The following is a 13743-nucleotide window of genomic DNA, read 5'->3' as shown; positions in this document are numbered from 1 at the left end:
GTGGATTCCCGATTCCAGTGATGTCTATCTGCCTGATAAAGAAATATTGTCCTCTGACCTGCAATTATGTGTAAGACTTGCTAATTGCCAGGCAATCTAAAACAAGTTATTGTAGATGCAGGAAAAGGAAAAAGGAATTATGGCCACTCATTAATGCAATAACATTTGCATTTGTGCCAATCAACTTCTAATTTACCTACATGAGCCAATGACTAGCATAAAAACGCGTTCAGGGAAAAATATTAAGGAGATTCCATGGCATGTGGCAAGAACACTCTATCAGTAAAAAGACCTCTTATTTAGACCTCGAACAGGAACCGGGCAGACCAAGTCTAATTAGGGTGAGGTGGCCCCCTGTGGGTGATGAGTATCCCAATGCACTAAAGTCAGGATTGCACACATCACGTTGTCTTTTCTGAAACATACCGCAAAAAGGCCCCTATGGGCAGGCAAGTCTTCACTGACTGAAATGGGTCCCTGTACAGGAGCGTGGCAAAGTCCTGTGATATCTGTCCCCTTAGATTGCATTCCCTCATACCAGTCTCTTTATTTAGTCAAGTTATGAGCACTGCTGGAAGGAAGCAAACTAATATCATTCCTGATAAGTGGAAAAATTATCACCCCAAATAATCCAGTTAAATAATCTTTAAAAACACGTCCTCAGGATGGTGATGAAGATTATTCACGATGGCATCTCAGAAAAGCGTTGAGTCCTGACCCCCACGACAGCATTTGGTGTGGGGAAGGGAGGGGACCTTAGGAAAGGCTGCAGCCTCCCATCGGGAAGCTGAGGAGCAGGGCCCTGCGTGATGAGCCTACTGAAGATCTTGTATTCGCTGGCAGCGATCCTTCTGGAAGATGTGAGCGGAGGATTTTAAGTCGGATGGGACACTGACAGTGATGTAACGAGCACAGAACTATTTGGAGACAAAGGGGGTCCAGCTAAAGGAAACTTTAGGAAATCTCTAGTTTGGGTTTGAAGGAGAAAGTACCATGCGACAGTTTCAAACTCTCTTCCAAAGAGAACCGGCGTGGGATGAGCACTGGCTATCCTGGCTCAGAAGCAGTGACCCTGCTCCGGGAGGAATGGATGGGAGAGAAGGCTGTGCAACATATTCTTCAAGGGCTTTTGTTTTAAGGTCCCGGATGAGAGGGAATGTGTACCCGTCCCCCGTCCCCCCCACCCCAATGCAGTATCTGAACCAGTGCACAAATAAACAGCTAAATAAGGATACCATCACTGATGTTGTATTAGCAGAGTTAGTTTTCTTTAAAAAAAATCAACCTCCAGCATTTTTTTCATTGAATTATATGTTGCTATTGGCAATAAAATAGTGATAGTAAGAACTATTTTCTTATATAATAGAATCATCAGGATCATTGCTTTTACGGGACTGATTTTTCAAGTACAGAGTATTATTAAAAACCAGTGTCTCCCATTTGGTTTTAGAAGAAATTTTGATTTGACCAAACAAAGTCATATGGTGATTTTAGTATTTTCATGGGTACTGGAAAAATAGATTATACTAACACTTCTTAATCTTTTATCCACCAGGACCCATAAAAATCTCTAATCATTGAGTGGCCTGGCCCCATGGATACTCTGTCATTGGTACTTGGATATGATAGTAGCTAGGTAAAGAGGCAATGGTTTGATTAAATGCCCCAGTCATGTCTATAACTCCTTCCCTTCCTCCACATGAAGTCCTTACCATCCATGGCTAATTGCTACAGATTTATTAATAATTTATCTCTACTTTTCAGTTTTAAATATTTGTTACTTGAATTATCGATAAAACATTTTTTTTTTTTTTACAAAATCACAAATTTTTTTTGACTCTTACTATTTCATCACTTTTGAATATAAAAATGTAGGTAAGCAATATTGATAGATTTAGGACCAAAAAAGTTCAACTTTTCATTAAGCTCCTAGATTATTAACTGCACCACTCTCCCAGAATTCAGGGAAGGTGCTGTATTCTGCTTACCAGTGATCTTTTAATTGTGTCTGGTTGCATTCTTTAACTATCAAGGGAGCGGCTTTGATAGAAAAGTAAATCCTGCTGCATTTCATTACAAAAGCTTGCTGATTAAGAGAACTTTAGCTTTTAAATTGGTCTCCTCTAAATACAAATGAAAATTTGTTTTTCCCAAATTAATCAAAATTCATAAACCTCTGTTATCTTCTAATTTTTCCTACACCATATAAATTTCCAATTAATTTTACTCCCTCATGGTGATTTATAAAACTCACCTACAGAAGAGGGGTTTCAAATCATTTCTGACAACTCTGTCTCCCATAATGTGCAACTCTGCTCATTTGCTACCTGGCTGCAAAGATGAACTCAGCAAGGATCTCCAACCTCAGCATCATTGATATTTTGGGTTAAGCAATATTTTGTGAGCTCTCTTGTGCATTATAGGATGTTTAGTAATATCCTGCCATCAAGACAGATGACATTTGGGACAATAAAAATGTCAGCAGAAATTGCCATATATTCCTTAAAGGGCAAAATTTCCCCCGGTTAGAGCCACTGTTTTGGATACCAATCCTAACCTAAAGGAATTTGAAATCTTGTAGCAAAGATACATATGCGATTATAATTTAAAGTAAATTGAGATAAGTGTCAGAAGGAAGGAAGGGAATTGAATGTCTACTAAGTGACAAAACAATCGAATGTCTACGAAGTGATTACTAAAAAAGTATGATATTTTTCATGGAATACAAACCCTTCCTAATGTTATATTTAGCTCCCCTTCTAGCCTCATTTCCCACCACTCCTAGTCTCAAAATTGATGCCAGTAGTAAGCTGTTTGGTGGTTTGCTGAAATATATCAGGTAGTTTTCCTCCTCTGTTCTTTAACTCATTAGCCTGTTCTACCAACAAAGCATGTGAAGGCCCTACGCCTCCTCCCTCCCCTGCCTGTCCAGCCTTGCACCTCTGAACAATTCTAACTCATCCTTTAAGACGGAACACAATTTCTGTCTCCCCCAAGAGCTGGCAATTAATTATCAGGGTAAGGTGCAGGTTGGACATTGGAGATAAACCTCAAGAGATGGAAGGACTTTGAGAGAGGAAAGGAGAAGACATCTTTCAAGCAGATCTCAGAAAAGCTCTGGGAAGGTGTAAATTATTATTCAGGGAGGAGCAAATGGCCCAGTTTGGAGAAGTTTGGGCAATGTGAAGAGTAGTGATGGTGCCCAAAGCAAACAGTGACTTTGTTGTCACAGTAAATCTGAGTGCCTGGAGTTAAAATGCAATTATTTTATTTTGTTCCTTTTAAAAGGTGGTTAGAATAATAACGAAAGACACTATGCTAGGCAAATATACAATTATTCACTTTGAAAAACTCAAAAGTATTCCAGTTGTTTTAGCCTTTGGCATTCAAAGCTGAGCTAAGCCTAAATCTGTTTCTTTTTATTCATCTTTTCACCCTGATACATCTAATATGATTTGTTCACTTCTAATTCACCTGATAGGTAATTACAGATCATCTTGATATCATTACTGGCTGAAAGGATATATTTTCTCTCTATAACTAAATCGGTTGAAATACTTTTTAAAAAAAATCTACAAACCAAATTATGATGGTATATCCCAGAAATTCACTTAGAAGCTAATGGGTAAGAGGTAATTGAAGTCTATTGGTAAGTGTTTTAAAAGATTCAATTGTAGTAATTGAAAGTATAACAACCTTAGTGTCTAAAATTCTATCATTTGGACTTCTGTTTCCAGGAAGTTGGAATAAATGTACTTTTCTGTAACTCCCCCACTAAGTACAATTAATACACACACACACACACACACACACAAATGTAGGGAGAATCTGAAAGGCAGAAAGAAGATAGGTTAGCTAGTAATCTTGGAACCCAAGGAAGGACTACTAAAAGTTTATATACTGTATGATGCTATTTTTAGAATATTCTTGACATGACAAAATTATAGAAATGAGGAACAGATTTGTGTTCAGGGTCTAAGAAAGGTGGTTGATTACAGGTGGCCGTAAAAAGGCAGCCTGAGGGATTCTTGTGGTGATGGAATTGTCTGCACACGACTGCATCAATGTCAGTATCCTAATATTGATGCTGTACTATAGTTTTACAAGATGTTTCCATTGGGGGAAACTGGGTAAAGAGTACATAGGATCTCACTGTATTATTCTGCACAATTGTTTCTGATTTATAATTTTCTCAGATAAAAAGTTTAATTTAAAGATTATACATTTCAGTGTACTATTATGTATGCTAAAAACTTTTGTATTATAATTTAAAAATTTTAAATACATTTAAACAAGGTTTATATCCTTGTTTTATTATCTACAAAGACATAATTTAATTCTGAGCCCTTAGACTGAATTGAAGTCCACAATAATTTTTTTAAAAATATATTTTATTGATTTTTTACAGAGAGGAAGGGAGAGAGATAGAGAGTCAGAAACATCGATGAGAGAGAAACATCGATCAGCTGCCTCCTGCACATCTCCTACTGGGGATGTGCCCGCAACCCAGGTACATGCCCTTGACCGGAATCGAACCTGGGACCTTTCAGTCCGCAGGCCGATGCTCTATCCACTGAGCCAAACCGGTTTTGGCCACAATAATTTTTGATGTTGATACAATATCTAATCATTATTCAACACTTTTTGACTGGGAGTGGAGATTGGGGCTGGCAAACACTATTTTTTTAAAATCCACAATTATCTCATTCTCTAACATACTAGTTCTATAATTCATTGAAATCAAATAACCTATTTTAGTTCTGAATTCATAATTCAGATTCTATAAACCCATCCTTTTTGTAATTTGAATTTAAACAGATGGATATTATGCCCTTACTGAATATACTTTTAAGTTGTAGATATCTTATGTGCTCTTTGCATCTTATTCCATTTATATAATTTGACATTGCTTCAGCAAAGGATTCCAATATGATTATATCAGTGCTATTAATGAAGGTCTTACATATCAATTTAATGGGGTTGATGTATCATCTCTGGTGTCTACCAGGTTATTCTGATCCCTACTATTCCACTGTTTGGACTATTAGGGAGCATGCTGCAAGTTTTTTTTTTTTTTGCTACGAATAATCCAGGTGCAGGTATCTATCTACAATAACTCATGGAGGATTACCTTTAGGGCTATTGTGAACGTTCACAGCCTACTGAGTCAGAAAAGCTTTGCAGAGGATCAGAAACATATCTTAATACTGGCCTTTAAGTATTGTGCTGCATCACCAAGCATGACTGTATTAAACATTTTTTAAAAGATTGAATAAAAGTAGATGTACATGCAAACTTGTATTATCTACTTAATGCTGGGAAATGAACCGAACCAAATGCCAACTCTGGCTGCACCAATAGTTCCCATTATAAATTGACCTCTGGAAACTGGGAGGTTTTTTTCGGGGCAAACTTACCAAGAAGTTATCCAAGTTCAAAAGAGTCTAATGTTTTAGTAAAGTTGGCAGAGCAGAAGATATTCAGGCAAGGTGAAAGACAACCAATAAAAGTCAATTGTCATCATGGCTAATAACTCTCTCAGAGTTTAAATATCACATTAACTTTAAAAACAGTATTGAGAGAGTCATTCAGACATTCTATACATATGAAAGGTGGGAGGTGATAAAAGAAATAGCTTATCTAGTTCAATAGAGTCACAGGATGCCTTTAGTTTTTGAGGTAGGAGCCATAATGGTATTCCTTAACCAAAACTGTTCATGGAAAGTAGCTGACATTATGTTGTGCACCTAAAACTAATACAGTGTTGTATGTCAGTTACATTTCAATGAAAGAAATAGAAAATGTAATCAAAATACCCTAACATTTTAGGAGTAAAACTAAGTTTAAGGTTGTATAAACGTTACATATAATAGGGACTCTCATTTATACTAATAAAAGGGTAATATGCTAATTAGCCTGGGAGACCTTCCAGATGTTCTTCTGGACAAAGCCATGGTGGAGGGGCTGAGGTAGAGGTAGTTAGAGGCCAAGAGGGGAGGGCAGTTGTGGGTGATCAGGCGGGTAGAGGGCAGGGCCGTTAGGGGCAAGCAGACCAGCAGGCAGAGGGGTTAGAGGCAATCAGGCAGTCAGGCAGGCAGGGGAGGGGTTAGGAGCCAGCAGTCCTGGATTGCGAGAGGGAGGTCCAACTACTGGTTTAGGCCCGCTCCCTGTAACTGGCAGTAGGACATCCTTCGAGGGGTCCCAAATTGGAAAGAATGGAGGCCAGGCTGAGGAACATACCCGCCCCTGTGCACGAATTTCGTGCACTGGGCCACTAGTTTATTTATAATGAAGCAGTTGAGAAAGAAAGTGCAGTTTTAAAATGTTTTGTTGAATGCAAACACTCAATATTGTTGGGAAGACATTTTCAACGAAATAAGTACATAATTCCTTTGTGAGCAAATGATACAAATAACATAATTTTGATAATAGGGAAACTAAAGCAAAATTAATTCTACTAGTAAGACATATGCAAAAGTAAATTGGCACACCTTAGGTATGTCAACATTAATAGACAAGATGAAAAATTTCAGTGTATTTCATTGGATGGAATGTGCTGTTCCAAGGATGATGGTGGAAATATAGGGCCAAATTTTTCTGAAGACACTAGAGAGTTGTATTGGAATACTAGTTGCAAAAATAACTAATGTTAAAAGAAGATGCTAAAACCATATTAACATTTTTTTTCTTTTTCAGAGGTGTTCGATTAGAAGATAAGGAAAATGTAGAATATATACTTCACCTGTGTCTGCAGCACATACTACAACACCATATTTCAAGAAACCATAAGTGAGACGACATCACCAGAATATGTATGTGTTATGTATATGAATATGTATATGTATAAAATATAAATGGAGACTATACAGTGGATCTCTATCTGTTTAATGACCTAAACTCTGGGAAGAGCAATGATGACGAGATCAGTTTAGAACTGGAGGAACATTTCAATAGGCATGCTTTCGGTATCTCACCTTAAGCCCTCTTCTCTATGACATTTCAAACTTCTTGAGGAAAAACAACAATGGTCTGAGTATCAAATTTCAAAATTATGAAATGAGCAGAGTGGTCCTAGGTTATCTAAAGAGAATTACTGTATCTCAACAAGGGAGATATCTGCTTCCATCTGGTCTTGTCAGTCAAAATGCTGACAGTGTTCAGTGTTGGTGCCACAGACGAAAGGAGACACCTAAACATAGTTGTAACCATACTGAAGAGAGAGAAATGAGATATGATGAGTAAACTCCTGGCTCATTGAAGGTTCTCAAAAACATTTTGATGATGATGATGATAATGACAACTATGACAACGATGATGAAGGAGAATCCCCTATACCAGTGATGGCGAACCTATGACACGCGTGTCAGAGGTGACACGCAAACTCATTTTTTTGGTTGATTTTTCTTTGTTAAATGGCATTTAAATATATAAAATAAATATCAAAAATATGTCTTTGTTTCACTATGGTTGCAAATATCAAAAAATTTCTATATGTGACACGGCACCAGAGTTAAGTTAGGGTTTTTCAAAATGCTGACACGCCGAGCTCAAAAGGTTTGCCATCACTGCCCTATACAAATTGGTGGTTAACTGCTTCCTGGGAACATCACTGAAAACCAGATGACCCCTGTGATCACTTCACCTTAGATATTTTAAATATAAATATGAATAAGTTATCATTGCTTAAAAATAGTCCATTTAAGATGTTTTCTGTGTAAATAGGCAGTTAAATTAGCATTTGTCAAAGGACAAAGTGAATACCTCAACCCATGCTAGATTAATGAGTATCCTGTATTCTTCCATGTTTAAGTAACTGTGAGGAAATATAACAAGCCATTCACTATTTGGGAGATGGTGAATAAGACATTATCTTTGGTCTCTAAGATTCTGTCTTACCCACAACTCTAGGGGCATTGGGAGTCTTCTAGGATCCCTGTTTGGGCAGCACTCATTCCTTCCAATTTAATCTGAAGATATTAAATAGCTTTGAACCCATTGGAGACCTTTCTGGAATTGGCCAATTATCATCTTCACAACTAAAAGTTAACTTCCAGTTAAGTGTTTCTTGACAGAAATGCAGCTAAAAATCATGTCATAAAAATATCATTAGGATAGCTACACATTGGCCTCCAACTTTTTGCTGGCTTTATGGATGTTTAGGCTCTGCTTGGAAACACAGGCTATCCTTTCATAGTCCAGAATCGTTGGCCTAGGCTGATTGGCTGTCATTGGATATAAGAAAAAGTTAATGCTGCCCAACGTTGATGAATCTTCTTTTGGCAAATGAGTGCCAGAAGAGGTGATACATGATAGACTCATCATTATCAAACATAATTTACTGACTGACAGTATATAAAAATGATATCTATAAGAGTAAAAATATAAATAAAAAGGAGACATTACTAACTGTACTAAAAAAGAAAAAACTTACTGTACTGAAAAATAAAAAAACTAAATAAAAAGGATCAGTAGCACATACCAGCTAGAGAGAAATGTTGTTTCAAAATGTTGTAGTAAACTTAAAATACAGTTAAATAGGAACCTTAGAGCAATTGGTTTCTTTACCATGACATCCTTGGGAATAGCTTTATGCTCCATGAAAAGGTATTGTATGTAGCATTCAATGAAGCCTACCTCCGAAGCAGAGTACTAGGCGCTATATGTGGCAGAGGAAGATGAATGGTTGTGAAGGCAGCAACAGAAAAAAAAACCCCAAAGGGAATAAGATATGGATTGGGGATGACTCAAATTTGAAGACAAGGTTTTCCCCAAAACAATTTCAAAAGGCACAAAACTGAATCAAAGTGTCACTTGAAAGGCTTGCCAATTCTATCCATGTGTAGCAATACAATCTAGTTGGACCGAGTAATTTGGGAGTCAGAACTTGGCTATGATTGGTGTTCTTCACAGATCCTTTCTTTCTCTCCAAGTTTCCTGATTTTCAACCTAAATCCCAGATCATCTTCTTCTCACACAACTTACAGTAGTATGAGAGTAAAAGACACTGTGTCAACTACCTTATAATGAAATGATTTCATTAATTACTAATGACACAAGTATTACCATTTGGGAATATATAAACTAGGAAAAAATGCAACTGCATTTGAGCTTTACTTTTTAATTTTTCAATGTTTAAACCTCAAAACACTGATTGCCTAACTAACCCTGGCAATGACTGGGAGGTAGAAAAGGAAAAGCTAGGTATTAGTGTTTAATGTTCAGGTAATAGCTAGCATCGTGGGAGTGCCCACTATATTCTGAGCACATGCTAACATCTCTATAACTCTTGTTCTACCTATTCTTTCCAGAACCAAACAGAGTATTTCCATCATCACTATTATTTATAAGTGAGATCACTGAGGCTTAGTGAAATTAAGTGATGTCCCAAGATTAAGAAATAATTAGCAAAGTACTTGAATCTATCTCTACAAACCTAAAATCCTATGTTTTTTCTCTCCTAACACCATATTGTTAACTTATCCAACTGGTAAAACTAACTACACTCTAAAATGAAGGGAACATAAGATTGCAAAAATCCGAGTAAATTCAAATTCAGAAAAGAAAATTTCTAACATGAATTTCACCTACTTTTCCAAGTTAGAAATTTGGATACAGATGATAGTATTGAGTTTTGGATGAGCACAGCTTGGAAATCAGCAAGAAACATACTGGCTTGGCTACCAGATAAACCACGGAGGAGTTTAATGCCACTCGTGGGAAACCTGGAGTATCTAGGAGAACAGGAGTGTTCCTCCCCCTCATTTAATTACCATTTCAGTTCTCTTTCAGTGGTTCCAACTCATTATGATTTTATAGTCCCCCTCTGATTTGTTTATATACGCTTTTACACACCACAGTGGGCTTCTAATATAAGAAATACATTGGTGAGCCACTAATTACCGTCAGTTTACTGCCGGTGAGCAAGGCGGGCCTCACAGGAGGAGTTATGGTTCTAAGGGCAGGAAAATCTCATCAATGGCTCTCCTTGCTCATCAGACAAAGCACTGATAGCAAAGCATTCAAGAACATACGTGGTTTGTCTCCAGCCCACATTTCTACCTCCAAGTCTATGCCCCCCTTTACTTTTTCATACTGAATCACTGAGCAGTTCCCCCTAACATACATGCTATGTTGGATACCTTCATGCTTTTGAGTATGCCATTTCCGTATCTAACGAACACAGTTTAACACCGTATTATGAGCACCTATATGCAACATGGGCTCTTTCAAGTCTAATTCTCAGGAGAGTATTACCTAAAAGCTAAAAGACACAGGTATGCACTATTTGTGGTTTGTGCAGATAGCATCCTATGAAATACCCATATTATACCCAACTTAATTCATTTCACTGTGATTCATATTAACTTTTAAGCTGGCCTATAAGCATTCTCAAGACTCCCCAAGAATATTTCCATTATCTCAGAAAGTTCCCTCTTGACCCTTTGTCATCACTATTCCTTCCATTCTATCCCCACATCACAATTCTGATTTCAACAACAATCCAATAATTTTGCTGGTTCTTGAAATTTATATAAATGGAGTCATATGTTTTGTGTCTGGTTTCTTTCATTGAGTATACTATTTTTGAGATTAATCCAAGATACTGCATGTACTATCAGTAATTTATTGTTTTATTTTCAACAGTCATTCCATTGTATGAATATTCATTATTAGTTAACTTTGCTACATAATAAACCACCCCAAAATTTAGGGTTTGAAACAACACCATTCATTTTTTGCTCATTGTTCTGTGTGTTGGCAATTTGGGCTGAGTTCAGATGGGCAGTTCTTTTCCTGGACATGGTTGACTTCTCTCGTGCATCTGTGGTTGGCAGTCAGTCATCTAGGCAGATTTTTTTCCTGCAACATCAGTGTGAACAAGCAAGACCTAATTTTTTGGGGACCTATAGATTGCTATTATCCAAATTTCACTTTTAACTTTTTGGTATGTTTGTACAATGTCATCATCTTCCCAACATCTCATTATACCCTCAACTTCAGTAAAGTTTGCTATGCATTCTTATATGAGTAGTACTTTGGAGAATGAAAGAATCAAGGTGGCAATGTACAAGATGAGATGTAAAGAGACAATAGAGAATTCAACTGAAAGAACAGAGTTAAGGGTTTTAAAAAAGGCCCTGAGACTTTCCCAGTAATAGTGCAAAATACATTGTACATGTGACGGGAGATTTTACTATTTTTTAATCCTAAAGAACAAATTGATCCCAGTAGATTGAAGGCTTTCACTGGCAAATGAATAAGCAATAATGCCCAACACCTTGTAGACTATCAAGGCTTAATGGTTCCTATTTTCAGCTACTTTCAATCTTGTATCTTTGGCTAACTCATTTAAATAATTATACTTTAAAAATTCCTGATTACATAGTGACACAGAAGGTATATTTCATATTGTTCACAGGTCATTGTGAAGATCAATGAAATTATAACTGTGAATGCACTTTGAGCTCCTTGGAGAAACACCATGTGTTGTAATGATTCTCCTTCTCTCTAAAAGTTCATCAGATTCAGACTATTCAGCCATTCCCATGAGAAGGAAGGTAGTCTTTAATTTCTTTTTTTGTCCCCAACATGTACTGAGTGGCTCAAGTGGTTGCCGTTTACTTTAGTTTTTCCTGTAAGAGTGTAGAAGTTGAAAACTGTCAGCTAATTTTGAGATTATTTTATGGAAACATCTTTTAAAATTAAAGTTTAAAAACATAGGGTTTAGAATTGTTTCCTCTACTCCAAATTTTAAAAGTACTTTAAAATGATTACATATTTTAAAAAATTCTTTGTTTAAAGTATTGCATAAGTCTCCTTTTTCCCCTCATTGACCTCTCCCTGTCCATCCCCACTCCCCAGCACATGCCCTCACCCCCCCTTCCCCGCTACTGTCTGTGTCCATTGGTTATGCTCATATGCAGGCATACAAGTCCTTTGGTTGATCTCTTACCCCCACAATCCCCACCTTCCCTTATAGGTTGGACAGTCTGTTCGATGCTTCTATGACTCTGGTTCTATTTTTGTTTATCAGTTTATGTTATTCATTATATTCCACAAATGAGTAAGATCATGTGTACATATTCTTTATTAGTACATATTATTCACATAATCTGGGCTCTCATTCTTTTTATATTTATGCCAAACTATTTCTACCCAGATTATCTGCTCTTATTTTCTCCTTCTAATTATTATATCATTATACACTTGTCAAAAATTATCAAGGAGAGTATAACATTGATGACTCCATTAAAAAAATAAGAAGGGAGGAGACAACAAAAGTGTTTGATAAGGTTTTAAAGATATGCAGTGAGAGAGAGAGAGAGAGAGAGAGAGAGAGCGAGCTTAGAATGGCCCCTTATGCAAAGATTTAAAAACTTTTTATTTTTCATTATTTTAAAATTGTGATCCAGGTGCTATAAGAACCAAGTTTTCATTCTTTAACTGAATATATTAGTATTGACACTGACTTGTAATCCTCCCTTACCCTCCCGCACTCAATTCCTGGGAAATATGTTCTCCATTTCGTTATATATTTTTTTTATTACATTTGAAAAGATACAAAGGAGCACTTTTTCATAGCTCCAGCATCTGAACTCACAGGGAGAGGTCTTCTGTTTTTTTTTTTCCATTTCTTTAAAGATGCTATCTCCCAGCCCTAACCGGTTTGGCTCAGTGGATAAAGCGTCAGCCTGCGGACTCAAGGGTCCCGGATTCGATTCCGGTCAAGGGCATGTACCTTGGTTGCGGGCACATCCCCAGCGGGGAGTTTGCAGGAGGCGGCTGATCGATGTTTCTCTCTCATCGATGTTTCTAACTCTCTATCCCTCTCCGTTACTCTCTGTAAAAACTCAATAATATATATATATTTTTAAAAAGATGTTATCTCCCAGAAAAGTGAGGCTTGATGACAATCTATCTCCTCACTTTACCTCAATGACTTCAAAACTGTTGAAACCTCATTACCAAATGTCATTGGTGAGTGCCTGTGTGCATTTGTGCATGTAAGAGTGTGTGTGTGTGTGTGTGTGTGTGCGTTAGTGAGCAATAATTTGCATTTATATGTACCAGGCACTCTGTGCCTGGCACTGTTCATACACAGATTCTTTTACTCCTCAAAGTCACTTTGTGAGGTTGGTATAATAATTATACCCTCTTTATAGGTGAGGAATTTGGAGCATAGAGAAGTTCAGTGACTTACCTGAAGTCACCTTCTGGTAAATAACCCAGACTGGCTGGCTCCAGAATCCATGCTCTTAACCACTACACTATCCTCTCAACCCAGGTTTGAGTGTCATTTCTCTCACCTAGATTGCTGCATAGTCCCCTCAGTCCCTACTCCCAACCATTCCCCTCCACCCACAATCCATCTGCTCTCTCCCTGGAACTATGGCTCTTTAGAATATTTATCTCAGGAACTAAAAGTTCTGTCTTGAAATGCAGCTGTTTAGGAAAGTAAACGTAAATGAATACCAAAAGGCATACCTTTCCTTCTGGCTTTAACATTATTTACATATTAAAAACTTGAATTTTAGAGAATAACTTCTTTTCTATTTAAATCTTTAGGCATTAAAAAAATCCGACCACATGATGATACATTTCTTTGATTACATTTCATTTTGCAGAGGTAAAAAATTTCAGGGTCACTTCAACTATTTCTATTTATTAGTGACAATTAATAGAATACTTCGGTCTTTAACCTAAATTGTATATCTACAAGGAAAATGAAATATAGACTCAGCT

At 37.0% G+C, this 13743-nt stretch overlaps 1 protein-coding gene across 2 annotated transcripts in view; it reads right to left on the bottom strand.

Annotated features, from left to right (window-relative positions):
• The window catches only part of NKAIN2 (Na+/K+ transporting ATPase interacting 2), a 787284-nt gene that overhangs the window by 28900 nt on the left and 744641 nt on the right, over window positions 1–13743 (bottom strand). The window lies entirely within an intron of this gene.

Source organism: Myotis davidii, unplaced genomic scaffold, assembly GCF_000327345.1.
Source record: "Myotis davidii unplaced genomic scaffold, ASM32734v1 scaffold147, whole genome shotgun sequence".
In the NCBI taxonomy this organism is placed as follows: domain Eukaryota; kingdom Metazoa; phylum Chordata; class Mammalia; order Chiroptera; family Vespertilionidae; genus Myotis; species Myotis davidii.
This window is presented reverse-complemented; position numbering and strand designations above follow the sequence as displayed.